Genomic DNA, 6,000 nt, shown 5'->3' on the forward strand with positions numbered 1-6,000 from the left:
GGGAGCTGCATGTCTGTCAGTGCCCACACTGCAACCACTTGCTCCACCTTGTTCCTGTCTTGTCTATTACTCTGCGAGCTCCTCAGAGAAGGGACCACATGTCTGGTTAGTTCCTGATATAGTTTCATAGTTGGTAGGGTCAGAAGGGACGTGAGCAGATCATCAAGTCCGACCCCCTGCCATGGCAGGAAAAAGTACTGGGGTCAAACGACCCCAGCAAGGTGTTCATCTAACCTCCTCTTAAATACCCCCAGGGTAGGAGCCAGCACCACTTCTCTTGGAAGCTGATTCCAGATCCTAGCTGCCCTGACTGTGAAGTAGCGCCTCCTGATGTCTAGCCTGAATCTACCCTCTGCCAGCTTGTGACCATTATTTCTAGTCACTCTTGGTAGTGCTCAGGGGAACAGGGACTCCCCCAGTGCCTGCTGGTCCCCTCTGACTAGTTAGTAACAGGCCACTAGATACCCTGTCAGCCTTCTCTTGTGGAGGCTGAACAGGTTCAGGTCCCATAGCCTCTCCTTGTAGGCCCTGCCTTGCAGGCCTCTGATCATGCGAGTGGCCCTCCTCTGGACCCGCTCCAAGTTGTGCACGTCCCTCCTGAAGTGCGGCGCCCAGAACTGGATGCAGTACTCCAACTGCGGCCTGACCAGAGCTCCTTTCTCCAGTCAGACAGAGCTCCTTTCTCTAGTCCCGAATCGCTGCCATAATCAACTTGATTAATAAAACATACCAAAGGGCCAAGAAATGGGCAAGATGGTGTTTTGTATCCAACTAGAATTTTTCAAATCTAGCTGTTATGATAAAAACATAATTTCTTTTCAAACAAATTACAGAATATGGATCGACAATGACCGTCTAATTGCATTGCTATCCTTCTAAGTAACACAAATTCACAAATTTCTTATATTGGATCCTATAATAAGTGGTTAACAGCAGCAGATTAATTCACTACTTGCATCTATTAACTAACCAGTGTAGGGTCATAGGACTGGAAGGAACCTCTTAAGCCCTCCAGTGCAATTCCTTCTACCAAGGCATTTGTCCAAAGGATCCACAAGACCCTTCACTGTGACCCCTCTCAAACACCACACCCACAAAACACCCTACAAGAGATAAAACACTACAATGTGCCACAGGTAAAAAGTAAGGGAGAAATCAGATCACCAATATCCTGCCACAGCAATGGGTAGGAATTTTTGGGGTTAATATATCATCAGATGATCCCAGGAAGAGGAGCATGCCTATGATCCTTGCCAAACTGAACATGGGAAGTTTCTTTCCTGGTTCCAACTCCAGTAATCGGTTCGACCTTGAGTGCATGAACAGCACATTCCAGCTAGATTCCCAAGAGCTTCCTAAGTAACAGGAGGAATACCAGAGCACTGCAGCTGTCTCATCTCTAGCTGTGGTCACAAGCTCCTGCTCTTCCGTGCTCCACGAAAACCTTTAGAGCAATAAAAATGTGCCTTTTAGAAACTAATCGCCCCCCAAAGCATGCATAACTACAGAGATGTCTATTATCCATAACTTTTGCTTTAACATGTTTTGTGACTTTCCTCAGCCGTTATCAGCTTCAACTCTAAATTACATGGAGGCCCTTTACAGGCAAGGAACTTCTTTTTATGTGTGTTGCAAAAACATCCTGCACCCCTCTAACAGTGCTGTGTTGCATGAACAGCTGGTTAAAATGTTTCCAGCAGGGTGCTTTTCTATCAGAAACAACCTATTCACAGAAATGGAAATGTATTGTGAGAACACACTTATTTTAGTGACATTTTATTTAAAAAACTGACCCTCTATATAGCTGGCTGACTGTGTTTCAGACTTCCAAATGTTGAATTAAAAGGAAAAACTGGAAAACATTTAAGAACGAGGTGGTTAGAATTCCTTTCCCTCTCCAAGGTTCTTTGGGTAAATCTGATATCTTTTATTAGACCAACTAATTGTTTGGTCAACTAATTGAATTGGTCTAATAAAAGATATCAGATTCACCCAAAGAACCTTGTCTGTCTGTGTCCTTAGACTAACACGACTACAACCTATTCACCTGTTTCCTGCTCCGATACTTTCTGTTCTTTGAAGGACAGAGCTACTTCCCCTCTTTGCAGATCTTGGTTGACCTAATAGGAACTTTAAACCCTTTTTTCCTGTGTGAGGATTTTCAGTGGCACGGTGAGGAGCAGCCAGTGATGTATCCTGCTACACTCATGCTCAGACAGCTATATAGGCCTGATGTAAGGCTTGCAGTGGGAACTCTCCCCTGGGGCTGAGGAAGCCAGGGTTCAATCTGCAGTGAAGATACACACTCAATGCAGCCAGAAAGGCTGATAGTCTCCAACTATCCTCGGAGGTGCTACAGTCAGGCTCTGAACCCGGAGAGCAGCAGTCGCAACAAATACTCCCCTCTAAACACGATGTTTGAGAAGGCGGGACAGTGAGTTTCCATGCTTTCAGTCATTGATTCAGTCCTTTTTCCCCCTATTCTGTTACATTTTATTTTTTTATTTTTTTGTAGTTGAACCATCATTTCTACAGTGGGATGGAGAAGGCAGACTGGCTGCTGGCTCACTATTGAAAAGGTAAGTGGATTTAACTGCTGATACTCTGAGGGAGACTGGGATGGTGGTTTGCCCCAGAACAGTGGTGCTCTTGTGGTTAAAAGACTGCAGTAGTCCTTAGGGGGCCTGGGCTCTTGCCTCTGCCATGGGCTTTCTGCAAAAGCTCAGACAAAGGATTTAATCTCTGCTCAACTTCTCTGTCTGTAAAATGGGTCTAATGCTGCTTCTTCTCATTCACTGTCTGCCCTATTTAGACTGTAAACTTGCAGAGACATGGGCTGCCTGCCACTAACTACTTACGCAGGGCTGGGACAAATCTGTTATGGCTTTGAGGAGATGTTGCAACACACATACATAATAATTGTCTTATGGTTCAGACACAGGGCTGGGACTCGAGAAGTCTGGGTTTAGCTGATCAGTGCCTCTGGCAGGAAGATAACAAGTATCCAAATCGTATCTCCTCCTCTGTGTGCCCCCTTCAGGGTACTGATGCTTGCTCCTATTTGCTTACGTCCAGTTAACTTTAGATTGACCTTTTCTATCAGTTTTTAATTAAGGCTTTTCAGTTCAGAGGGTCAGGTTGGTATAAGGAAAAACTCTAGGGCTGGATCTACAGCTGGGATAAATCCGCTCCATAGATTTGAGTGAAAATACATCAATTTGCACCAGTTGGAGATGTAGCTCCTTATGTCAATAATTGTTAATCCTGTACCAAGGATGATAACAGCAGGCTTCTATGTGGCAAAAAGTACATATTGATCTGTTTGCTTGGAAATCCAGATTAGGCTCTGTCCATAGGTAAACATTCCCTGCTTGTGAATATAGAAGAGGGTGATATTTTCGCATAAGGCAGAAAAACTGAATAAAAAGATAAATCAATTTCAAACCTAGTGAGATTTTAATCAAGGAGACATCGAACTTGAGGGAAATGGAAGCATCTGGGGGCTTTGAAGTTACTGTTGTTGTAATGTAATCACTTTGTTGGACAGGAAAACACAAGCCACTTGGAAATGAAGACCTGCACTGATTGGTGCCAGTCATCCTTTTGACCTGGGAGAAGATGGTCCCAGAGACAATTTCAAACGTCTGTATTCTGGGGTGCTTGCAATCCTGCTGTCCAAAGCAGCTGCACATCACATTTTCAAGTTGTCGGAGCTGTGCTCCTAATTAAAAATCTGTTCTATTATTTATATGTCCCTATCATACCCTAGATGCTTTCCCCACAGAAATAACAACTCAGGACCAGGTTCTCCTCCCTTCTGCAAGCCCTAGTCTTGCTCTTCTACCACCAAGCAACTGTAAACACACTGAATCTCCCCTGGGGAGGATTCCTGCGGTGTGCAGCACCTATTGCAACTATAATTCAGTGTCTGTATCAGCTGCTTCCTATTCCAATCTGCAAAAGACAGCATGAAGCCAAGCAGCGCTGGGAGAGTCATGGCTTCCCTACTGAAGTGCCACCACTTTACCTGGCAGTAAGCAGCGGCCAGGCCAACAGACTGCACGCGCAGTGGGGAAGAGACCTTTTGACCAAGGGATTCGATTGCAAAGTCCCATCCATGGGGTCTTTCATGTCCCCACACATCAGTTTTCAGCTAATTAGACTCTATTGCCCTGGCAACATTGAAGGGTTGCCAAAGGCTAAATAGGAAAGAGACACCTCTGGAATTTACTGAAGAGGAGTAAAATCTGCCCACACCAGGGCTGCACACTGTTTGGGGTTTCAGCCCTTCTCTCCATTTCTCACTTCTGCCCTTCCCATATGGCATTGCTATGTCTCTTTCTTTTCTCTACCCCAGAGTTTTCTGCCTCACTTCCTGAGGAAGGATCTCCCTTTGTACTTCCACATGTTAGGGATACTGGAGTGGAAAACCTCTCAGGCTGGTAGCACGGTTGCTGCTGAGCAGACAGGGCATTTCTATCCCTTTCATCAGAGATCCCCACACATGCCCATAGGGCTGAGTTAATCCACCTGACAGGGAGGAAAGGTCGAGTAAGGATTTTGAGTCTCAGTTGCAGGGAATACAAATCGTTCGAATGTGCATCTATGCCACTAAGCTATCACCTCCGGCTATTCATAGCATGTAGAAGGGACTGTTATACACATGCTTTTTCTGCCCGAAAAGCAGTCTGTGGTTTTTAGGATTCAGCTCTTTATTTCCCTTTAGCTCATGTCCTTACCTGCCACTGTGCTGAGCCCAGGATCACTGCTGAGGATTATACCCCAACCACGCGCTCCTGATCAGCACACACCCCAGGCAAGCAACGCTCCCCACTCTCAGACTGTCCATCTTGCAAAATAATAGATATATCTGGATTGTAGTGAGGCCCCTGATACCTACAGCCCTTCAGTAGCTCATGTCTCATTGTTGCCTTCTACCCTCTGTCTGTCTGTATCCATCCCTAGTATTTTATCTTACTGAACTCTTTGAGGTATGGACCATTTTTTCCTTCTGTGTTTGTACAGCATGTAGAAAAATGGAGTGCTAGTCCAGGAGAGGAGCTACACAGCTTCAACATAATACAAACAGCTAATAATATTAACAGGTATTAATATTCACTGGAAATAAATGTGTATATATATATAATTATTTAAAATATATTATATATATTAAATATGTATACATTAGCAATAGACTAATATTAGCAAAGGACTGTGTCTTCCACCATTACATGCAGAGGTGATGCTAATCTCTCCTGTGCAGGTTATCTCACTGTATTAATTTGTTCTCAATCACTGAGAACACATATTATATTACAGGTTCGCATTAAAAAGGTTAACAGAGAGACTGCACACTGACAGTTATTTTCACTACCTAGAAATGATTCATTAGGCTGCAATAAGTAATCACAGTGGAAGGCTCCATGTAACAACAATACCTAGAAACACTGACTGCTCAGAAGCTAATACAATCATTTTTGCTTTCAGCAACTCAATTTTTCCTAACCCTTCTCTGGATGAACTTTGCCTTGAATAAACAGCAACATCTGGAATTCAGCAAAATACACTGTGAAGGGAATAATATGTCGAAAGCAGTTTTGTTGAAAAGGACAAACCCATTTATTACTTGAACCAAACAATACAATCGCTAAATGTCAGATTAAATAAAAAATTTCAAATTCACAATGTGTCTTTTTTGTCCTTGCCAACTCTGTCTGTGGAGATAACAGTCTCCTGGTTTTTATTTTCTTTCCATGGGTTTTTATTTTTGACAAAAACCAAATAAAATGGAATATCTTGCTATTTACTGACACTTATGATCAGTTCAGTTTCCTAGAGAGGGAGATCTGGGGGGAAGTGCTCCCTTGTTCAGTTTACAGCCTTGTCAAGTAATGTAAAAGTCAGACATGCCAATGTTTCATAGCCAAACTGGGTTCCAATTCTACAGATTCTCACCTGTATGGCACTGCACCCTGCATCTGCTAAAGTCAAATGACAAAG

General features: G+C 43.6%; 1 protein-coding gene across 4 annotated transcripts in view; it reads left to right on the forward strand.

The window, feature by feature from the left end:
* Window positions 1–5,687, forward strand: part of HS1BP3 (HCLS1 binding protein 3) — a 188,895-nt gene extending 183,208 nt beyond the window's left edge. The window contains exons 7-9 of one of the 4 annotated variants that reach the window (XR_009462754.1): window positions 2,516–2,579; window positions 3,548–5,105; window positions 5,488–5,686. The gene's annotated coding sequence lies outside the window, so the exon portion shown is untranslated. Of the gene's footprint in view, window positions 1–2,515; window positions 2,580–3,547 lie in introns of all 4 variants that reach the window. The other 3 variants (XR_009462758.1, XR_009462757.1, XR_009462761.1) reach the window with 3 other exon arrangements.
* The last annotated feature ends 313 nt before the right edge of the window (window positions 5,688–6,000 follow it).

The sequence above is a fragment of the Alligator mississippiensis genome, chromosome 1, assembly GCF_030867095.1.
Source record: "Alligator mississippiensis isolate rAllMis1 chromosome 1, rAllMis1, whole genome shotgun sequence".
In the NCBI taxonomy this organism is placed as follows: Eukaryota; Metazoa; Chordata; order Crocodylia; family Alligatoridae; genus Alligator; species Alligator mississippiensis.